Source organism: Salvelinus alpinus, chromosome 2, assembly GCF_045679555.1.
Source record: "Salvelinus alpinus chromosome 2, SLU_Salpinus.1, whole genome shotgun sequence".
Taxonomy (NCBI): domain Eukaryota; kingdom Metazoa; phylum Chordata; class Actinopteri; order Salmoniformes; family Salmonidae; genus Salvelinus; species Salvelinus alpinus.
Genome location: NC_092087.1, coordinates 76,959,906 through 76,984,921, shown reverse-complemented (window position 1 = coordinate 76,984,921; position 25,016 = coordinate 76,959,906). Strand labels below are relative to the sequence as shown.

At 45.4% G+C, this 25,016-nt stretch overlaps 1 protein-coding gene across 7 annotated transcripts in view; it reads right to left on the bottom strand.

Annotated features, from left to right (window-relative positions):
* add3a (adducin 3 (gamma) a) overlaps positions 1-25,016 on the bottom strand; it is a 153,438-nt gene that overhangs the window by 107,297 nt on the left and 21,125 nt on the right. For all 7 annotated transcript variants that reach the window (XM_071389302.1, XM_071389290.1, XM_071389297.1 and 4 more), the window contains exon 2: positions 20,004-20,058. The gene's annotated coding sequence lies outside the window, so the exon portion shown is untranslated. The remainder of the gene's footprint in view (positions 1-20,003; positions 20,059-25,016) is intronic.

Genomic DNA, 25,016 nt, shown 5'->3' with positions numbered 1-25,016 from the left:
ATTGAGCTTGTCTACATAATTACAAGACACGTTCCCAAAAATCACAAGTGGATTGATGCAGAGTGAAATGATGAGTGAGTTGTGGTTAGTTCATATTTACATTTACATTTAAGTCATTTAGCAGACGCTCTTATCCAGAGCGACTTACAAATCTCTTTAGTGTTGTCAAACAGCTGTAGTCGGGTCAATTTGTTAACCGCGGCGGGACAAAAGGAGGCAACGGGAACGACATGACATTATCATGAGAATTGCGGACTAGCTGACTTCACACGGAGCTGGCAGTGACACAATGTTCAACAGGACAATCTATGGGATAGACTATCAATCATACTACTTTCAAAACGTATTCCTATCATGACGTGCCCATTAAACTCTCTCATTATCTAGGCCTACTGATCAGAAGACTACTACAACACATGCACTAAAGTGTAATTCAGAGTCCACAGACGCAGAGCCACTGTCCTATGCGGCTCTGAGACCACCGTCCGCGGGGGACGCACAGCCCAAACACGCACCTCCCCAAAATTCCCAACCAACGCGTCTCCGCACACGCGTCCTCTAATCATCTGAATGTGTTGACAGCTGGAGAAATAGCTTGAGCAGCGCTGAGAATTCAAAAAGTATGAAAGCCAACGATTCAATATTCTACAACACTGCCGTGTGGCTGCGTACACCTTTTGGACTCTGATAAGCCCTTAAAGCGGCAATCAGCAGTAGAAACAATAACAAAGCATATTCCCCGCCCCCATTTCTGTAAAAAGCTGAGGGATGAACATGGAGAAATGTAACCCTTCTCAAATTCATAGGCAGAGCTATGGATGCAAAGACTGACCATCCATGATACCAACATCATCGTTGTAACCATGTTTTGAGGCTATATAGTGTTTAGATTTGATTTGTTTACAAACTTTTGAGTAAAGCAAGCTTATATTTTGGGTTCTGATGGTACGTTTCTAAACACCTCTAGGTTGATGTGGATGCTACCATGTTTACGGAGAGTCCCCCAAGACATGTCAACGTCTCACCATTACAATAACAGAGGAGGTTTGCATTTTGGGGGGGGGGGGTGTGATATTTATGCCTCTGCAACTTCCTCATTCATTATTCACGATTCATTCAGGATTATTATCTGTAATCATGGTAACATCCACATTAATGTAGAAGTGTTAAGAAACATTATATTCTTATTTACAATAAAAGTGACTCCAAAATGACACAATACATTATTTACCATTCATTTCTATTGAGCACAAACTCATCTGAAACACAACCAAGACAAACAGCAAATGTGTCACAATCTTGATGTAGTCATTGCATGCTATGAATATCGGACGAAATACTACTTTTTTTACTACTTTAATACACATAGGTGAATTGGTCCAATAATTTTGGTCCCCTAAAACGGGGGGACAATGTACAAAAAGATGAAAATACCCTCAAATTAAAGCTGACAGTCTACACTTTAACCTCATAGTCATTGTATAATTTCAAATCCAAAGTGCTGTAGTACAGAGCCAAAACAACAAAACATTTGTCATTTTCCCAATAATTTTGGAGCTCACTATCATACATTTTTAAGTCCCCAAAAAATGGATGTAGCAACTGCTTAACGGCCCTTTAAGGCCGACATCAAATAACACACATCAGAGTGACAGCCCCCTTACCCTCTCCACGCTAACTTGTATTTATGAGGCCCGGTCGCACACGTTGCAGTTCCCAGAAGCCTCCTGTAGATTTCTCAGAAGGCCATTCAAAGGGAATTGAAAAGGAAACAGCTTGACATTTAAACCTTCATACAATGTCCACATAGCATCGAGACAGATAGTTGTCCCATACCGTACGTCTGTAGCCTAAGTAGGCTATTAGTGCGTTCATGTGCAGTGCACTGTGAGGGAGGAAGATTGTAGTGTACACTGCTTGTGTGTTAAAAGGGACAATCTGGGATTTTTCCGCCTGTTCAATGGTCATTTCAATTAATGATATAGTCATTGATTCTTAAATAGAATATCCTGAAAGAATGACTAATACATGCCTCATGGGCTTAGTAGAGCAACAACTGTCTTAGCCCATCCTGACCCACAATATAAGGTTGTTGTTTTACGTTGGGGTGAAACAAGGACTGTGGCTTTAAGATGATCTACAGTAAATCACGGTGAAGAAACAATCTTCCTCTTCTGTGGTCTCAAATGTTTTCAATCGCTTACAGCATCCATCCTTCTGTCCGTCGCTGTGGGAGATGAAGGCTTTAGTGCAGTGCTGACTGAGGTAGAAAAAACGGCAGACAATAATTATAGGAAGTAAAACATAAACGTTGTGTCCACTTTTCCACTAACCGCCCAAAGCCAAGTGTCCTGCTGAACAAGCTAAGCAGTACTTATCAGATGAGTTTAAATCAATTCCATATCAATTATTCAAGCTAAGGGAGGAAAGGAAAACACACACACACACACACCCCGCCAAGCCAACTGTCAATCAGTGGTATAGGGATTCCCTCCATCCTGTAACTTGTGGTCTGAGTTGCTTAGGGTTTGTCAAACAACGCCAGGACTAGAGAATCAATCTTCCATAGGCCAAAACATTTTCACGAAAACTTTGTGCTGGGAACTACTGAAAGTTGCTGTTGAGTATTTGTGTTGTGTATTTGTGTTGTGTATTTGACCACAACCATAAGATCAAGATAGTTAAATCTTCCACGGTATTGAGGACTCCTTAGTGCAGTCTATCACTAAGCTCTCCATTAAAACGAGACTTAGCCACATTCCAACGGTTGGCCTCGCCTCAGCCATCCCCTTAACCAGACACCGCATACCTGCCCAAAATAACTTAGCGTCGCTTCTCGCCCACTACACCCCCTTGCTTGGTGTTTTGGTCTAACATTAGTACATATGAGTGGAGGAGATGGTCAGGCCTCCCTCCATTCTCTGGGTTACAGTGCCTTCCGAAAGTCTTCATACCGCTTGACTTAGTCCACATTTTATGTTACAGCCTTAATCAAAAATTATTTCAATTGCTTAATTTTCTCACCCATCTACACACAATATCCCATAATGACAAAATGGAAGAATTTATTGAAAATGAAATACAGAAATCTCATTTACATAAGTATTTACACCCATGAGTCAATCATTTGTAGAAGCATCTTCAGCAGTGATTACAGCTGAGTCTTTCTGGGTAAGTCTCTAAGAGCTTTCCACACCTGGATTGTGCAACATTTGCCCATTATTCTTTTCAAAATTCTACAAGCTCTGTCAAATTGGTTGCTGATCATTGCTAGACAACCATTTTCAGGTTTTTCATGTAGATTTAAGTCAAAACTGTAACTTCGACACTCAGGAACATTCAATCTTTTTGGTAAGCAACTCCAGTGTAGAGTTGGCCTTGTGTTTTAGGTTATTGTCCTGCTGAATTTATCTCCCAGTGCCTGGTGGAAAGCAGACTGAACCAGGTTTCCCTCTAGGGTTTTGCCTGTTCTTAGCTCCATTACATTTATCTTTTATCCTGATAAACTCTGCAGTCCTTAAGGATTACAAGCATACCCATAACATGATGCAGCTACCACTATGCTTGAAAATATGAGGAGTGGTACTCAGTAATGTGTTGCATTGGATTTGTCCCAAACTTAACAACACTTTCTATTCAGGACAAAAAGTGAATTGCTTTGCTAAATATTTTGCAGTATTACTTTAGTGCCTTGTTGCTAACATGATGCATGTTTTGAAATATTTGTTTATGTACAGGCTTCCTTCTTTCCACTCTGTCAATTAGGTTAGTATTGTGGAGTAACTACAATGATGTTGATCCATCCTCAGTTTTCTCCTATCACAGCCATTCAACTCTGTAACTGTTTTAAAGTCACCATTGGCCTCATGGTGAAATCCCTGAGCGGTTTCCTTCCTCTCTGGCAAACTGAGTTAGAAAGAATGCCTGTATCTTTGTAGTGACTGGGTGTTTTGATACACCATCCAAAGTGTAATGAATAACTTCACCTTGCTCCATGATATTCAGTGTCTCCTTTTTCATTTTTACCCATCTACCATTAGGTGCCCTTCTTTGCAAGGTATTGGAAATCCTCCCTGGACTTTGTTTTTGAATTGGTGTTTGAAATTGACTGCTCGACTGAGGGACCATACAGATGATTTTATGTGTGGGGTACAGAGATGGGGTAGTCATAAAAAAATGATGTTAATTAAACACTAATATTGCACAGAGAGTGAGTCCATGCAACTTATTATGTGACTTGTTAAGCAAATTTTTACTCTTGAACTTATTTAGGTTTGCCATAACAAAGGGTTTGAATACTTATTGACTCAATACATTTCAGCTTCTCATTTCTTTTTAAAATTAGAACAAATTTAGAAAAACCTAATTCCACTTTGACATTATGGGGTATTGTGTGTAGGCCAGTGACAAAGCAATCTCAATTTAATCCATTTTAAATTCAGGCTGTAACACAACTAAACGTGGAAAAAGTCAAGGGGTGTGAATACCTTCTGACGGTATAAAGGGATGTTGAGGAAGTGATTAATGTATGACCATCATGGAGGAGGACAGAGAACCAGTTCTTCTTCTCTAGTATAGACTGTCCTGCTGGTTGTACTGTACGTAATAAGCATCTATGAGGAATTATAGTGTGTCAGGAACATAAAGTAAGATGTTAACACACACACAAAAGCGTTTCAACCTCAATGTTTGAGCAGTGCAAACATGTACACAATGCACTGCTTTTAATAGCAACAACATTGTCAGTCGCCACCCATTCATACAGTAAATCTAGCATCATATCCATTTCCTTCAACACACAACTCTACACAGTTCCCATGGACGTCTAGTACTGTGTTCAGAACTCCCTCCGTCAGATCCCTGATCAACATGATGATATCTTCATCACTATACAGAACAACATTATAGATTTCCCATCCATGTCCAGTACTGTATCGCTTCACCCCTAGGTCCAGGGTTTTTTCAGCATATAAAAGTGTTGGGCGGGTCGCCTAAGTGTTTTTTCGGGCCGCCTATGTCAAAACAGTAAACAAAAAAAGTAGATCTATTTTGGGTTCCATGTAGAACCCTTTCCACAGAGTGTTCTACATGGAACCCAAAACGGTTCTACATTGAACCAAAAAGGGTTTTACCTGGAACCAAAAAGGGTTCTCCTATGGGGACAGCTGAAGAACCCTTTTGGAATCATTTTTTCTAGGGGTGTAGATCCAACCATATAGAAGAGATATAGATTAAGAAAGGGATGTGGAGCGGGCCTATGACTCTATGGATGCTTCCCGTTTCAGTGAGGAAGCGTACTCGCATAGCTTATAAATGATGAACAAGTGACTCTAAGCCAACAACCACAGAGTATTGTTGAAGCATCTGAGGGCTGACCACATGTAGTCGACAGGCTGTTGGTCCAACAGAGTATTGTTGAAGCATCTGAGGGCTGACCACATGTAGTCGACAGGCTGTTGGTCCAACAAGATTTTTTGGGTCGAGCAGTCGCAAATATATATATATATGTTTTATGGCATATTTATTGGGGATGACATCAGTATCACCAGTAGTACATTTTACTGTTTATTCCCATAATTTGTAATCTACAATGTTTGTTTGGTTACGGTAATTTCTGTGAAAACCTACAGGAGGGTACCTCTCCAGGAACAGGGTTGGAGTGAAAACCTACAGGAGGGTAGCTCTCCAGGAACAGGGTTGGAGTGAAAACCTACAGGAGGGTACCTCTCCAGGAACAGGGTTGGAGTGAAAACCTACAGGAGGGTACCTCTCCAGGAACAGGGTTAGAGTGAAAACCTACAGGAGGGTACCTCTCCAGGAACAGGGTTGGAGTGAAAACCTACAGGAGGGTAGCTCTCCAGGAACAGGGTTGGAGTGAAAACCTACAGGAGGGTACCTCTCCAGGAACAGGGTTGGAGTGAAAACCTACAGGAGGGTACCTCTCCAGGAACAGGGTTAGAGTGAAAACCTACAGGAGGGTACCTCTCCAGGAACAGGGTTGGAGTGAAAACCTACAGGAGGGTAGCTCTCCAGGAACAGGGTTGGAGTGAAAACCTACAGGAGGGTACCTCTCCAGGAACAGGGTTGGAGTGAAAACCTACAGGAGGGTACCTCTCCAGGAACAGGGTTAGAGTGAAAACCTACAGGAGGGTACCTCTCCAGGAACAGGGTTGGAGTGAAAACCTACAGGAGGGTACCTCTCCAGGAACAGGGTTGGAGTGAAAACCTACAGGAGGGTAGCTCTCCAGGAACAGGGTTGGAGTGAAAACCTACAGGAGGGTACCTCTCCAGGAACAGGGTTGGAGTGAAAACCTACAGGAGGGTACCTCTCCAGGAACAGGGTTGGAGTGTAAACCTACAGGAGGGTACCTCTCCAGGAACAGGGTTAGAGTGAAAACCTACAGGAGGGTAGCTCTCCGGGAACAGGGTTGGAGTGTAAACCTACAGGAGGGTAGCTCTCCAGGAACAGGGTTGGAGTGTAAACCTACAGGAGGGTAGCTCTCCAGGAACAGGGTTGGAGTGTAAACCTACAGGAGGGTAGCTCTCCAGGAACAGGGTTAGAGTGAAAACCTACAGGAGGGTACCTCTCCAGGAACAGGGTTGGAGTGTAAACCTACAGGAGGGTAGCTCTCCAGGAACAGGGTTGGAGAGAGAACCTACAGGAGGGTAGCTCTCCAGGAACAGAGTTAGAGTGAAAACCTACAGGAGGGTACCTCTCCAGGAACAGGGTTAGAGTGAAAACCTACAGGAGGGTACCTCTCCAGGAACAGGGTTAGAGTGAAAACCTACAGGAGGGTACCTCTCCAGGAACAGGGTTAGAGTGAAAACCTACAGGAGGGTAGCTCTCCAGGAACAGGGCCCTGCTTTAAACACTATTGTGCTGACCTGAACTGTCCTCCGCTGGCTCTGATCATTTATTTTCATATGATCCTTTCCAGCACAGCTAAAGAAACGCTGGTGGATGTGTAACCAGGCTGGCATAGTACAGCTCGGCTCAGTCATGTGAAAAGGGTCTGTGAACTTAATATGACAACAAAAAAGGACTTCAGGCTTTAGACTAAATGAGTCATTCATGCTTCTCTCTTTGTTTCTGTCTGGTCTAACAGAGGTCCCGTCCTGTCCAGGGGCTATCCCTGACCCTAGTTATGGGTGGCGGGGGCTTCTGGGACAGTCGGCACGTTCCTTCACTGTAATACTGTGTGACAGAGGTGGATGGGATCTTACTGCTAATGAGAATGTGTCTGTGGCGAGTCAAGAAGCACTCCTATACAGTATCCTCAGTGAATATAGTGACAGGACTCTGCCTTCAAATCAAGTCAAATCAACGGTGGTGTGTGTGAGAGGTCATAATATGTGGATGTATCCGATAGAGATTATTCAATTTATTAATACCAGAATAGATCATTCAATTGAATTCGTTATGGTCGATATTTGGTTCCATTACACCAAAACAACGTACAATAAAAAACATTGACACAATCGGCCACTCCACAGGCAAACTACAATATATTATATATTATTAAAAACACACAGGTCATTAGCCATCGTCATCATAGAGAAAACATAGACTAACACATCAAGCTGCTGAAATAGAAAACACGGTCTTCATTTGAACACGAACACATTGAAAGCATCTAGCTAATAACATCTCAGTTATGATCCAGCAGTGACAGATCGCATTGAGACGGCCCATGTGGATTAACGGCAAAGCCTCCATTGGAGACACAGCAACCTAAATGGCACCATATCCCCTATATAGTGCACTCCTTTTGACCAGGGCTCATAGGCATTATGTATTGAATAGGGTGCTGTTTAGGATGCAAACACGGAGGGATCCAGGCACATGGACCACCAGACTCCCAAACTCCATTAGTTAGATACTCACATTCTCTGACTTCAACAACACGCTGTTGCAACATATTTCCACACAGACTGCCAGATTTTCTGAGGATATTAGATAGTGTTTTTTCAATTTTTCCATGACATTTGGAATTATTTAGTTTGTACATCTGAGTACATTAAATGTAAAAACACAATGATGGGGAAAAAAATATATATTTTTGTTACGATTTGCTATTAATAATAATTATGTGTGATTGTTTGCTGTGGTCCTATCGGTGACTGGTACACAGATTGCTATGATACCTGTTAGCAAATGGAATTAGTCAGTTAATAACAAAACGTTTCCTCTAAACTAACCATTGTACAGTTTACAGATGGGACATACTTGAGTATTTGGCACAGTATATTGTTCAATATATTACTGTGTTTAAAAGAAATCATATACAATTACTAAGGTCTTTACATGAGACTATCTCATAACTTTCAGTCTTGTCTTGTCTGCTTACTGCAGTTGGTATTCCCAGACGGTCTCCCGTCCCAGTACTATCCAGGCCCGACCCTGAACAGGCACGTTAAGGGGGGTATGGCCACAACCTTATTTTTTAACCTTACCCCTTTTTCTCCCTGAATTTGGTCCGTTGGCTCATCTCTACTACTCAATGGGCTTGGAAGAGGCGAAGGTCGAGTCCTGCGTCCTCTGAAACATGACCCGCCTGGCTGTCTAGTTCTTATCACACTGCTCTCTTAACCCGGATGTCAGCCGCACCAATATGTCGGAGAAAACACAGTTCGACTGACGACCGGAGTCAGCTTGCAGGCGACCGGCCCAGTCACTGGGAGTCGCTAGAGCACGATGAGCCAAGGAACCCTCCCCTACACCAGACGGCGCTGGGCCAATTGTGCACCGTCCTATGGGGCTCCTGGTCATGGCCGGTTGTGGCACAGGATCGAACCCAAGGCTGTAACCTCTGCGCCACCCAGGACCCCAGTCTTGTCTTTTTAAAGAAAATCTAGCTTAGTCACTTACATTTAAGTCATTCAGCAGATGCTCTTATACAGAGCGACTTTGGTGTGGAAATTCAGTACTGAGAGAGACGTGGTGATTTCTTCAAACAATCATCTTATTTAATAACGATTAATTATTGCAATAATGAGGCTGGTCGACCCCCCACCCCTTTGAGTGTCAGACCGAGTAACCTAACCTTTACACAAATGCAGAGTACTATATGTAGCGGACACTAACAATGGTCAGTCATGGTTGGTTCAACCTCCCTCATGCAGACCAAGGAGCATCATAAGCCACTCTGGGTTCATCCTGTCGTTATTTGGGGTGGCAGGTAGCCTCGTAGTTAGAGCGTTGGGCTCGAATCCCTGAGCTGACAAGGTAAAAATGTGTCGTTCTGCCCCTGAACAAGGCAGTTAACGCACTGTTCCCGGGTAGGCCGTCATTGTAAATAAGAATTTGTTCTTAACTGACCTGCCTAGTTAAATAATGGTTAAAAAATAAGTACAAAAGTCTGCACGTGGGTTGTCGTCTTAACCCCACCCTGGCTTAGTTTCTCATTAGCAAGGATGATTTAGAGACAATGAGGGATTTTTCTACTCCTTAGCTATCTCTAGTAAAACACATTCTTGTCTATGTAATGCAGTCTTTAACTCATTTGTCAGCTCAAGCCATCTCTGGTGACCATACGCCCAGATTAGCTTCAGGGAACTAGAGTGGAGCCCATGAAAATACAGACACCAGCAGGACATAAATGTCTTACTATTAGTTAAATATTAATCATTAATATCAAATAAACCAGGTAAATACGGAATTTTCTATCACAGCTTACAGGAGCAATTAGGGTTAAGTGCCTTGCTCAAGGGAACATCAACAGATGTTTCACCTAGTCGGCTCAGGGATTCAAACCAGCGACCTTTCGGTTATTGGCCCAACGCTCTTAACCGCTACTTACCCGTCACTTGTGGCCCTTTCAAATCTGTACGCCTCAAAACCTCCACTCCTCCCAGTTGTAAAACCCAGAGGAGCTTCTCCACTCCTCCTCCCCATCAGTAAGTGACAGTAGGTTATATCTCAGCCTGGGATGATCAGCTAATAGATGATGTACTTACGCAACATGAATGCACCCAAAACTCCCTCTCCTATCATACACATGAATTTACTACCGTGTAATAGAAAGTTAATACCCATCTTTAGTCAATGTCCTGTACACTGACTATAAAATATGACATTCCTGTATTCTACCATACAACAACCTTAAATCACCTAGTCTAGCATTCCTTCTCATTCTATTCTGCCTGTGGCAGTTGACCTTTCCTGACTCCCTCACCTCCTCTACCCTTCTTCTCTTCATTATATTTCAACTCTCTTTCTCCCCTCTTCAACTCTCCCTCTCCCATCTTCCTCCTCTCCAACTCCCTCCTACATGATCTCCTCTTCAACTATCTCTCCTCATCTTCTTATCTCTTCCTCCTCTTCTCCAATCATATCTCTCTCTCCTTGAGGAGTTCTTGCTGAAACAGCCCATTGAGTTCAATGGAGCAGTGGACTGGCCTGACACTGCTTGAGGAGTTCTAGCTGAAACAGCCCATTGAGTTGAATGGAGCAGTGGACTGGCCTGACACTGCTTGAGGAGTTCTTGCTGAAACAGCCCATTGAGTTGAATGGAGCAGTGGACTGGCCTGACACTCCTTGAGGAGTTCTAGCTGAAACAGCCCATTGAGTTGAATGGAGCAGTGGACTGGCCTGACACTGCTTGAGGAGTTCTAGCTGAAACAGCCCATTGAGTTGAATGGAGCAGTAGACTGGCCTGACACTGCTTGAGGAGTTCTAGCTGAAACAGCCCATTGAGTTGAATGGAGCCGTAGACTGGCCTGACACTGCTTGAGGAGTTCTTGCTGAAACAGCCCATTGAACGGAGCAGTGGACTGGCCTGACACTGCTTGAGGAGTTCTTGCTGAAACAACCCATTGGGTTGAATGGAGCAGTGGACTGGCCTGACACTGCTTGAGGAGTTCTTGCTGAAACAGCCCATTGAGTTGAATGGAGCAGTGGACTGGCCTGACACTGCTTGAGGAGTTCTAGCTGAAACAGCCCATTGAGTTGAATGGAGCAGTAGACTGGCCTGACACTGCTTGAGGAGTTCTAGCTGAAACAGCCCATTGGGTTGAATGGAGCAGTGGACTGGCCTGACACTGCTTGAGGAGTTCTAGCTGAAACAGCCCATTGAGTTGAATGGAGCAGTAGACTGGCCTGACACTGCTTGAGGAGTTCTAGCTGAAACAGCCCATTGAGTTGAATGGAGCAGTAGACTGGCCTGACACTGCTTGAGGAGTTCTTGCTGAAACAGCCCATTGAGTTGAATGGAGCAGTAGACTGGCCTGACACTGCTTGAGGAGTTCTAGCTGAAACAGCCCATTGAGTTGAATGGAGCAGTGGACTGGCCTGACACTGCTTGAGGAGTTCTAGCTGAAACAGCCCATTGAGTTGAACGGAGCAGTGGACTGGCCTGACACTGCTTGAGGAGTTCTTGCTGAAACAGCCCATTGAGTTGAACGGAGCAGTGGACTGGCCTGACACTGCTTGAGGAGTTCTAGCTGAAACAGCCCATTGAGTTGAATGGAGCAGTGGACTGGCCTGACACTGCTTGAGGAGTTCTTGCTGAAACAGCCCATTGAGTTGAATGGAGCAGTGGACTGGCCTGACACTGCTTGAGGAGTTCTTGCTGAAACAGCCCATTGAGTTGAATGGAGCAGTGGACTGGCCTGACACTGCTTGAGGAGTTCTTGCTGAAACAGCCCATTGAGTTGAATGGAGCAGTGGACTGGCCTGACACTGCTTGAGGAGTTCTTGCTGAAACAGCCCATTGGGTTGAATGGAGCAGTGGACTGGCCTGACACTGCTTGAGGAGTTCTTGCTGAAACAGCCCATTGAGTTGAATGGAGCAGTGGACTGGCCTGACACTGCTTGAGGAGTTCTTGCTGAAACAGCCCATTGAGTTGAATGGAGCAGTGGACTGGCCTGACACTGCTTGAGGAGAGTGTTTGCGCTCCAAGTTTCCCAGCCTCCCTGAGGACAATGCTGTCGTTTGTGGCCCCTCGGCTCGGCGCTACAAAGTCCACACAGACTACCAGCCAGAGCTGGAAGGGACGTGTGTGTGCGTCCGTGTGTGTGTGTGACTCAGGGTTGACTGCTAACACTAGTCTGGTTGACTGAGATCTCACATCAGCCAGCTGTAGAGAGGCCCCAGGAGATACAGTGTGATAGAAGCATGATAGGAGACAGAACAGAGCTGGCGGGCCAAACCTGAAAACACACACACTGACCGCACCCGTCTCCCTCCCAAAATGCACGCATGCACGCACGCACGCACGCACGCACGCACGCACGCACGCACACACACACACACACAATAGATGTACTAAATAACCTTGAAAAGTCACTGACAGCCACTTCATGGCCACTTCAACATCATCAATACACTGCAACAAAAAACTTCCTTAAACTTTCCTTAATTGAAACCACTACAAACAAATCATACCCTGCAGTAAACACACTGCCAATCAATACAGCCACACACAGCCAATCCACAGCCACGGTCCGGTGAGTCTGGTCCAATAGCGATGAGTCACTGTGTGTCCCCATGGAGACCAGCACAGCTGGTATGTGTCAGGGAAACACCCCTACTGATTAATCTGGAGCAGCCCAGTGGCGTTTCCCCCCGGCCCCGTGTGTGTGTGTGTGTGTGTGTGTGTGTGTGTGTGTGTGTGTGTGTGTGTGTGCGCGTGAAGCCCAGCCTGTCAGCTCTCAGGCCAGTGTTTAGCAGATAAACAGACTCTACTGTGTTTTCAGCATTCTATGGCTCTGAGGTCACTACTAGAGATAGAGGGAGTGAGAGAAAGGCCATCTGCAGACACCCTAACATACAACAACCCCCCCAACACTCACTTCAAAAACCTGATATCGCTCACATACCTTTCAAATCACCACAATTTCAACCTGTCACTTCGGCTAAGCCTCAAGATCCACACATCCACTGGGTCTCTACAACTCTCTGTCTCACTCACACACAGACACACAGTCACTTTGGCCACACCACATCTATAATCTCCCTCCACATGCTTTTTACATTTTCTATAAATGAAAACCTCCTGGACGTACAGATTTTTACCAGGCTCTTAAATTCAACTCCAACCAAGACACACGTGAGGGACACGTTCTATCAGTGGAGAGAGGTTGTGTGGGCAGCCAGACTGCATATCTGTCCTTCAGAGAGAGAGAGAGGAATCGACACCGATAGAGAGAATCCAGGCTGCTTTCATGTGTCCATTAGTTTGCTCCAGAGAGAGAGAGAGAGAGTTTGCGCTACTCCACAGAGAGAGATAAGACGTTGGGTAAAGCCAGATGATTAGAGCAGAGAACAGAGGAGGAGGAGGAGAGGATGCTACAGCAGCACTACCAGCACCACATACAGCAGCACTACCAGCACCACATACAGCAGCACTACCAACACCACATACAGCAGCACTACCAGCACCACATACAGCAGCACTACCAGCACCACATACAGCAGCACTACCAGCACCACATACAGCAGCACTACCAGCACCACATACAGCAGCACTACCAGCACCACATACAGCAGCACTACCAACACCACATACAGCAGCACTACCAGCACCACATACAGCAGCACTACCAGCACCACATACAGCAGCACTACCAGCACCACATACAGCAGCACTACCAACACCACATACAGCAGCACTACCAGCACCACATACAGCAGCACTACCAGCACCACATACAGCAGCACTACCAGCACCACATACAGCAGCACTACCAGCACCACATACAGCAGCACTACCAACACCACATACAGCAGCACTACCAGCACCACATACAGCAGCACTACCAACACCACATACAGCAGCACTACCAACACCACATACAGCAGCACTACCAGCACCACATACAGCAGCACTACCAGCACCACATACAGCAGCACTACCAACACCACATACAGCAGCACTACCAGCACCACATACAGCAGCACTACCAACACTACATACAGCAGCACTACCAACACCACATACAGCAGCACTACCAACACCACATACAGCAGCACTACCAGCACCACATACAGCAGCACTACCAACACTACATACAGCAGCACTACCAACACCACATACAGCAGCACTACCAACACCACATACAGCAGCACTACCAGCACCACATACAGCAGCACTACCAACACTACATACAGCAGCACTACCAGCACCACATACAGCAGCACTACCAGCACCACATACAGCAGCACTACCAACACTACATACAGCAGCACTACCAACACTACATACAGCAGCACTACCAACACCACATACAGCAGCACTACCAACACCACATACAGCAGCACTACCAACACCACATACAGCAGCACTACCAACACCACATACAGCAGCACTACCAACACCACATACAGCAGCACTACCAGCACCACATACAGCAGCACTACCAACACTACATACAGCAGCACTACCAACACCACATACAGCAGCACTACCAACACCACATACAGCAGCACTACCAGCACCACATACAGCAGCACTACCAGCACCACATACAGCAGCACTACCAGCACCACATACAGCAGCACTACCAACACTACATACAGCAGCACTACCAACACCACATACAGCAGCACTACCAACACCACATACAGCAGCACTACCAGCACCACATACAGCAGCACTACCAACACTACATACAGCAGCACTACCAGCACCACATACAGCAGCACTACCAACACCACATACAGCAGCACTACCAACACTACATACAGCAGCACTACCAACACCACATACAGCAGCACTACCAACACTACATACAGCAGCACTACCAGCACCACATACAGCAGCACTACCAACACCACATAGAGCAGCACTACCAGCACCACATACAGCAGCACTACCAGCACCACATACAGCAGCGCTACCAACACCACATACAGCAGCGCTACCAACACCACATACAGCAGCGCTACCAGCACCACATACAGCAGCGCTACCAGCACCACATACAGCAGCGCTACCAACACCACATACAGCAGCGCTACCAGCACCACATACAGCAGCGCTACCAACACCACATACAGCAGCGCTACCAGCACCACATACAGCAGCGCTACCAGCACCACATACAGCAGCACTACCAACACCACATACAGCAGCACTACCAGCACCACATACAGCAGCACTACCAGCACCACATACAGCAGCACTACCAACACCACATACAGCAGCGCTATCAACACCACATACAGCAGCGCTACCAACACCACATACAGCAGCGCTACCAACACCACATACAGCAGCGCTACCAACACCACATACAGCAGCGCTACCAACACCACATACAGCAGCGCTACCAACACCACATACAGCAGCACTACCAGCAACACCACATACAGCAGCACTACCAGCAACAACACATACAGCAGCACCACCAGCAACACCACATACAGCAGCACCACATACAGCAGCACCACATACAGCAGCACTACCACCAGCACCACCAACAACACCACATACAGCAGCACTACTACCAGCACCACATACAGCAGCACTACTACCAGCACCACATACAGCAGCGCTACCAACACCACATACAGCAGCACTACCAACACTACATACAGCAGCACTACCAACACCACATACAGCAGCACTACCAACACCACATACAGCAGCACTACCAACACCACATACAGCAGCACTACCAACACCACATACAGCAGCACTACCAACACCACATACAGCAGCACTACCAACACCACATACAGCAGCACTACCAACACCACATACAGCAGCACTACCAACACTACATACAGCAGCACTACCAGCACCACATACAGCAGCACTACCAACACCACATACAGCAGCACTACCAACACCATATACAGCAGCCCCACCAACACCACATACAGCAGCACTACCAACACCACATACAGCAGCACTACCAACACTACATACAGCAGCACTACCAGCACCACATACAGCAGCACTACCAACACCACATACAGCAGCACTACCAACACCACATACAGCAGCCCCACCAACACCACATACAGCAGCACTACCAACACCACATACAGCAGCGCTACCAACACCACATACAGCAGCGCTACCAACACCACATACAGCAGCGCTACCAACACCACATACAGCAGCGCTACCAGCACCACATACAGCAGCGCTACCAGCACCACATACAGCAGCGCTACCAACACCACATACAGCAGCGCTACCAACACCACATACAGCAGCACTACCAACACCACATACAGCAGCACTACCAACACCACATACAGCAGCACTACCAACACCACATACAGCAGCACTACCAGCACCACATACAGCAGCACTACCAGCAACACATACAGCAGCACTACCAGCAACACATACAGCAGCACTACCAGCAACACCACATACAGCAGCACCACATACAGCAGCACTACCAACAACACCACATACAGCAGCACTACTACCAGCACCACATACAGCAGCACTACTACCAGCACCACATACAGCAGCACTACTACCAGCACCACATACAGCAGCAGCACTACTACCAGCACCACATACAGCAGCAGCACTACCACCAGCACCACATACAGCAGCACCACATACAGCAGCAGCACTACTACCAGCACCACATACAGCAGCACTACTACCAGCACCACATACAGCAGCACTACTACCAGCACCACATACAGCAGCACTACCAACATCACATACAGCAGCACTACCAACACCACATACAGCAGCACTACCAGCACCACATACAGCAGCACTACCAGCACCACATACAGCAGCACTACCAACACCACATACAGCAGCACTACCAACATCACATACAGCAGCACTACCAACATCACATACAGCACCACATACAGCAGCACTATCAACACCACATTCAGCAGCACTACCAACAAGGCGCTAAAGTAATACTGCAAAAAATGTGGCAAAGCAATTCACTTTTTGTCTTGAATGCAAAGTGTTACGTTGGAGGAAAATCCAATACAACACATTACTGAGTACCACTCTCCATATTTTCAAGCATAGTGGTGGTTGTATCATGTTATGGGTATGCTTGTAATCGTTAAGAACTGGGGAGTTTTTCAGGATAAAAAAGAAACTGAATGGAGCTAAGCACAGGCAAAATCCTAGAGGAAAACCTGGTTCAGTCTGCTTTCAACCAAGAAGACAGTGAATGTTCCTGAGTGGCCAAGTTACAGTTTTGACTTAAATCTACTTGAAAATCTATGACAAGGCCTGAAAATGGTTGTCTAGCAATGATCAACAACCAATCTGACAGAGTTTGAAGAATTTTTGAAAATAATAAATGGGCAAATATTGCACAATCCAGGTGTGGAAAGTTCTTAGAGACTTAACCAGAAAGACTCACAGCTGTAATCACTGCCAAAGGTGATTCTACAAAGTATTGACTCAGGGGTATGAATACTTATGTAAATTAGATGTATTTCTGTATTTCATTTTCAATAAATTAGAAAACATTTCCAAAAACATCTTTTCACTTTGTCATTGTGGAGCATTGCGTGTAGATGGGTGAGAAAAACAAACATTGTATACATTTTGAATTCAGGCTGTAACATAAAAAATATGGAATAAGATTAGGGGTTTGAATACCTTCTGAAAGCACTGTACATCTTACTGTACAATGTGAGAGACTAATATACTTGTGATTTGCTTTAAATTCCGGGGAATCACATGGGTAACCACTGAGCGGTCTTTAAACATGACCAGATGGAGCGGTAGTAACGATTATATCATAATAACAAGGTGCATGACATCATTACTGCGAGAAGTCCTGCCGATCGGGAAGTGGAGTGTGGAGTCAGTGTGGAGCGTGTTAGACTTACAGCTGAGTGTTTCACGTGGGTCTGGGGAGGAGAAGAGGTTTAAATGGCAGCCCAGGGAGCTCTGTGTGTGTGGGTTTTTGGTATTACTATCTTTGTGGGGACAATAAGTTCTCACAAGGATAGTAAAACAAGGAAAGTTCAGACAAGTGTGGACATTTGTTGGTCCCCACAAGAAAAAAGGCCATTTTAGGCTAAGTTTAGGGTTTTGGAAAATATGATTTTGAATGGGAATAAATGTTTTGGTCCCCACAAGGATAGTAAAACAAACATGTGATATGTGTGGGTGTGTGTGTGTGTGTGTGTGTAGGTTTAAATGGTGGCCCAGGGAGCTAGCAAGGTCTCTTTACTGTCCTACACACTGGTCTAGTACAGCTAGCATAGCTCGTCTTACCAGGGTGAATGACAGAGGGAGAGAAAGAGAGGAACAACTGGACCTTGCATGGTTGGTACTGAACCCTTCACATCCACCCACCCATCCATCCATCCAGCCATCCGGTCCTGTAAAAGGTTTACGAGTCATGCAGCTTTTTCTCTCTATTCTCTCTCCTTTTTTCCCTCCTCCGGTCCTCCTTTCAGGGGCAATGGGTGTACCTCTCTGGGCTGACGCCCTCACAACCCCTTGGAATGCCTGGTTCTCTGTCTCTCTGTGGTGTGTGTGTGTACCCCTGGCCTAGACATTAGTCACATCAGACTGCCTTGGAGGAATGGAATAAATTAACCACATGGAAACGCATAGAGGGGGGAGAGGGAAGAGAGAGATGTAGGAGAGAAAGGGAGAGAAAGGGAAAAACATTTGGCCTCAATTCTTTATTTCACTCCAACACCATTGTTAACTTGCATCATCACACAAGTATTTTAACACGAAAACAGGATCAGCCCAAATAAGAATTCGTCATTTTCAGACTTTTGTCTCTTCAGATATTGCTATCGAGGCAAGATAGCAGACAGAAAAAGCACTATGAAATGATTAACTAGCTTAAAGCGACAAACTCAAATCCACTTTCCATTGTGGTGTAATGTATAAATGCAGTATAAGGAGCTTAGCCAGAGAGATTAGCAGCCTCACTTAACTGCAAATCCTAAATATGGACGACGCACAGAGCAGACAGACTATGTCCACGGACAATTCAAATGGTGAAAGCTCTACATGCAAGGCGTCACATTCCATATGAAAGCAATTGACTTGCCTAGTTAAAGAATGGTTAAAGACTGGTTGATTCAAAGATAAACCTATAGTGAAAACGGAGATAGCTCAGATAGCAACCTTGACAAAGCTCATAACCCCCCCCCCCCCCCCTCGGTCTAGTCGGTTTAGAGCATCTTTGTTCATTCAGTTCCTACTCTGGCAGGTTGCCAAGCCCCAGGCAGACACTATATGCACTATACGTGTCTCATTATGTGCCAAACACGTTCCCTGGATAATGTTGACAGGCCAACCTAGGCCTTATCGTCATGACTAAAGCTTATTGTCATGACCTCGATACACAGTTCAGAAACTGATGAGGAGGCTCATGTCATGTAGCATAAATAGTAGTAAAGTTGTCCACTGAAGAGGGGTGGTGCTGTTAGAACCATAAACAACACATAACAGGTCGGTACGTCAAGGAAAACGTCTAGACCAGACCGAGCCGGCGAAAAATGATGAGGAGATGAAGAAATGTTAAACAAATCAGATGACATAGGAGAGGCATGGTCAGGCCCTCTTCAACCACAGACGGGGGAGGAGAGGAACAAGGGAGGACGAGGAGAGAGACAGACTGTAAACTGAACATTTTAGGGAGACAAAACCAGTCACTATTTCCCATGTAGGATAACTTCCAAAAGCAGTAAAACATATTGTGGTGTGTGTGTGTGTGTGTGTGTGTGCAACCACAGTAAAACGTCACTCCAGACAGGCACAGAGTGACCACCAACAGACAAATCAAAGCCATATCATTTGTTAGTTCAGCGTTTCCAAAATAAGAAAGTGGCAACCCAGAGTGTCCGTTTATTTTTGAAAACGTCTGTGGCACGGTGAAGAAAGCTTTCCATGCAGAGTAATGCTTAGCCTACTGCACTTGAAGCACTTGAGAGAATAGCAATGTCTTTTCATTGAAAGACGTAACAAGTCTACAATGAACGTGATACATGAATTGGGGTTGTTGATACAACCCACTGGTGCTGCTACACAATAAGTCAGAGGAAGAGTGGCGTTTAGGCAGGTAAATAAATATATCTTACCTCTCTGGAGAGATGATTTCCTGGTCCGGTCAAATCGTTAACACCGTTTCCTCACCTAGAGAAAACACAAAACAGACAAATGTATTCATCTTCTGAGAGCTCTTCTGTCTTACTGACTTAATCTCATCAACCAAAAATATTTTTAATGTGTCTGGAGCAAACAGCAGACTTATTAATAATTAGACACAGAGAGACGTATCTATTTGGTTTAAACACAACTCTGCTGTTACAATACATGCTTTTGAGTCCTAGTCTGCATAGATAGACAGCATTTGAGTCCCAAATGACACCCTATTCTCTGTTATAGTGCACTATTTTTGACCAGACCCCTATAGGCCCTGGTCAAAAGAAGTGCATAGGGTGCATTTGGAACTCATCAAGAGAACTCAGGTAAAAACACAGTTTAGATATGAAAAGATTTAATGAAACGGTGGGCCTCTTGTAAAATAGCACCGAGCCTTCTGATCTTTTAAAAGAGGCTTGGAATGCACTCATTACACATCAAAGTCATCGTAACTACATCATTCACATACACATCGTTGACTCAAACACCAATGTCCTACATCATCAAAAAGGAGGGATATAAAGCAAACAAAACAGACAAAATAATCCCATTCTTATTTCACAGCACAACCTCTCATTTAGCTGGTGGCCAGGGGCCCAGTGTACAGGGTGTGTAGGCTCTCATTTAACTGGTGGCCAGGGGCCCAGTGTACAGGGTGTGTAGGCTCTCATTTAGCTGGTGGCCAGGGGCCCAGTGTACAGGGTGTGTAACCTCTCATTTAGCTGGTGGCCAGGGGCCCAGTGTACAGGGTGTGTAGGCTCTCATTTAACTGGTGGCCAGGGGCCCAGTGTACAGGGTGTGTAGGCTCTCATTTAGCTGGTGGCCAGGGGCCCAGTGTACAGGGTGTGTAACCTCTCATTTAGCTGGTGGCCAGGGGCCCAGTGTACATGGTGTGTAACCTCTCATTTAACTGGTGGCCAGGGGCCCAGTGTACAGGGTGTGTAACCTCTCATTTAGCTGGTGGCCAGGGGCCCAGTGTACAGGGTGTGTAGGCTCTCATTTAGCTGGTGGCCAGGGGCCCAGTGTACAGAGTGTGTAGGCTCTCATTTAACTGGTGGCCAGGGGCCCAGTGTACAGGGTGTGTAGGCTCTCATTTAGCTGGTGGCCAGGGGCCCAGTGTACAGGGTGTGTAGGCTCTCATTTAGCTGGTGGCCAGGGGCCCAGTGTACAGGGTGTGTAGGCTCTCATTTAACTGGTGGCCAGGGGCCCAGTGTACAGGGTGTGTAGGCTCTCATTTAGCTGGTGGCCAGGGGCCCAGTGTACAGGGTGTGTAGGCTCTCATTTAGCTGGTGGCCAGGGGCCCAGTGTACAGGGTGTGTAACCTCTCATTTAGCTGGTGGCCAGGGGCCCAGTGTACAGGGTGTGTAACCTCTCATTTAGCTGGTGGCCAGGGGCCCAGTGTACAGGGTGTGCAGGCTCTCATTTAACTGGTGGCCAGGGGCCCAGTGTACAGGGTGTGTAGGCTCTCATTTAGCTGGTGGCCAGGGGCCCAGTGTACAGGGTGTGTAGGCTCTCATTTAGCTGGTGGCCAGGGGCCCAGTGTACAGGGTGTGTAACCTCTCATTTAGCTGGTGGCCAGGGGCCCAGTGTACAGGGTGTGTAACCTCTCATTTAGCTGGTGGCCAGGGGCCCAGTATACAGGGTGTGTAGGCTCTCATTTAGCTGGTGGCCAGGGGCCCAGTGTACAGGGTGTGTAACCTCTCATTTAGCTGGTGGCCAATGGCCCAGTGTACAGGGTGTGTAACCTCTCATTTAGCTGGTGGCCAGGGGCCCAGTGTACAGGGTGTGTAACCTCTCATTTAGCTGGTGGCCAGGGGCCCAGTGTACAGGGTGTGGAACCAGGTGCCCCTACCAGACCAATTCAAATATTATTTCAGCTATTTCAGGTATCTTTCTATTCATTTTAAAAATAACTATTCAGATAAAAACAAATAGTTGAATATTGGAACGTGTTTGTATACACTTGGAATGTATTTGAAAAAACTCAAATATACTGACTCAAATACACTCCCATGCATTTAACCTAGGTATATGAAAATACAATTTGGCCGACTATTTGTTTCTCCAAACGACTATTAAAATACTGAAGTAAAAGTACATGTTTTGGGCTGTGTATTTGGATATACTCACATATGCATAAAACTAAAAGTATTTAAATAACAAACCCAGGTGTGGCCCCTACACACACACAGGGTAGTGGCAGGGGAACCTTGACCTGCCCGTGATAGCCATCTCTGTCCTCTGAACAAACACCAGCTGTGTCAACACCAGAGTAGAGTACCACCTATCATTAGTAGAGCATCAATGTCATGGGTAGAGGATTGTTGCTAAGGGAACTAGAGACTCATACACATACTAGCATAAGGGTTTTCATTAGTAGTCGTAGAGCGTAGTCGTAGAGTGTTGTCGTAGTTCTACTTGAGCAATGAGCATCTACCAATTCTAACTCCAGATTCTATGGCGAAAGCATCAAAACTAGGGGTGAAACGCTACGTGTATTCGTATTGAACCGTTCGGTCCACGGTGCGGTACGCACTGCGAACCGAACAATACATTAATCATATATTATAGCTAGGAAAATATATGTTATTGTAAAAACAAATATTATTGCATAAACCAATGGCGTATAAATTAACGTGGGAAAAATATCCAAATAGTAATAAAGTTGTCTTTAAATAAATAAAAAGTTTAGTCTCGTAGCTGTATGCAGCTCCGCTCATTAGTTATTTCATTCCAGCGAGAACAGAACTGAGACCGTCGTAGCAGCAATTAGCTTATGAAGGAATTAGCAGTTAGCTAAATGCAAAGGAGCAACATGGCGAGTCAGAACTAGAAGACGCCCCAGTACCATTCAGGTCTGCCGTCTGGGAACATTTCGGTTTCACTATTGTGAAGGATGGTTTTGTTCTCTTTTTAACAAAAAGATATGCCTTATAGAAATAGGACATGTTAATCACAAAACATAGCGTGACTGCAGAAAAGCTGTTGTTAATCTAGGGTGTCGACTGTGCAAACCAGAAGGTTGAGACAAGATGGAAAAATGCTGAATAACAAGAAAACAGGAACTGAGCAATGTAACAACCGACAACTCCGCTCAAACTTCACAACAAACACTTCCGGATATCTGGATCCTGTGTGCTGTGAGGCTGGGACCAGCCTGGGCACCACCGATAGGCTAGCAAGTTTAAACCACGCTAAGCCTCTACTGTGACAGGCCAACTCTAAAGTTGGAACTACCTCTGTCACAGTATAAAAGAAGATGTCTGTACTATTTCAGTCAGTTCTCTGCTTTACCCTGCGTGGTGATACAGTGAACCCATATATACGAAAATTTTATTTACCATTTATCGCTTATGTTAAATAAAAATACTTAAAAGTATATTCGGTGACTCTGAATCACATTTTATCCTGATACCAGATTCGATTGACGCAACCCTTTACATAAACTATAACGGGGATTGCCAACGAGTGGTGGATTAAACTTCTACAACATGTAGGCTCTGTTCATTACCGATAGCCTATTCGAGTGGCAATACGAGTAACATGACTACTCATTTGCGCCGACATCACCCCAAAGTGCCAATTGGCGGGACTAGGCGAAAAAATTTAACGGCAACCACGACTCCCCACAGCCTTCAGGCAACAACATGCGGCTGACTCCGGTATGGCTAAAGAAATCAATGCAGCGATAGCAAAAGTCATAGCGGCAGATATGAGACCCTTCTCTGTGGTAGAGAATGCAGGGTTCCGAAACATGTTTAAAGTGGTCGAGACGCACTTTACCATTCCTTTCCGTACGGTCTGTTGCTCTAACACCAGACAGTTGGACGTCTAGAGCTACAGAGAGCTACCTTACTGTAACGTCTCATTTCATTACGGCAGAGTGGGAGATAAAAAGCCATGTCCTTCAAATACGTCCCCTTGAGAGGAGTCACACCAGTGTAAACTTGGGGGAAGAGCTGAGGGAAGTAGTTGTAGTGTGGAAGTTGGAGGGATAATGTAACGATTCCTGTGACCACTGACAACGCTAGACATATTGTAAATGCAGTTACACTAGCTGGATTGGGACACCAGATGTGATGCTTTGCTCACGTTATTAATCTAGCGTCTCAAAAAGCAACGTCAGTGAATCCAGTCTCTTGCCTCCAAGCAAAGATCAGGAAGGTGGTATCCTTCTTTCATAAAAGCACAACTGCTGCACATGTTTTCAAGACAAAACAGGAGATGCTGGAGCTGCCAAACCACAAACTAATCCAAGATGTCCCTACTAGATGGAATTCAAGCCATGACATGGTTGAGAGATACCTTGAGCAAAAAGTTGCGGTGTATTCTACACTGACTGATCAAGCCGTGAGGAAGAACGTCAAAAGATATTGTGAGTTTGTCTGAAAATGACATAAGACTAGCAGAGGAAGTTATCAAAGTGTGCAAACCTCTCAAAACAGTCACAACACTGATCTGCACTGAGAGCATTCCATCAGTTTCCATGGTCCTGCCTATGAAAACAATGGTCCAGAAATCAATGGTGTCATCTGATGAAGATGAACCCACAGTAAGGGATGTCAAGACTGCTGTCAGAGTTAACCTGGAGCCTTGATATGCTGACCCTGGTGTCCAAGACTTCTTACACAAGAGCATTGGAGCCCCGGTTCAAGACCCTGCTGCACCTGGATGCTGCTGAGAGTCTGAGAGTCTACAATGAACTCACAGCAGAAATTGTGACCAATAGGTATTGTATTTATATAGTTCATTTGTGATTTAACAATTATAAAGTAATAATTGTAATAATAGTGTCTGATATATATTTCTAACAACAAATCATATTTTTAAAGCCACTTCAGAGATAGTAATTTTCATCTAATTTAATTCTGCAGGGTCAAGCCACAGCTACCACAGGAGCCAACCCCCCTCCAGAGACGGCAGGCGACAGGGGTTCTCCTCCAGAAAAG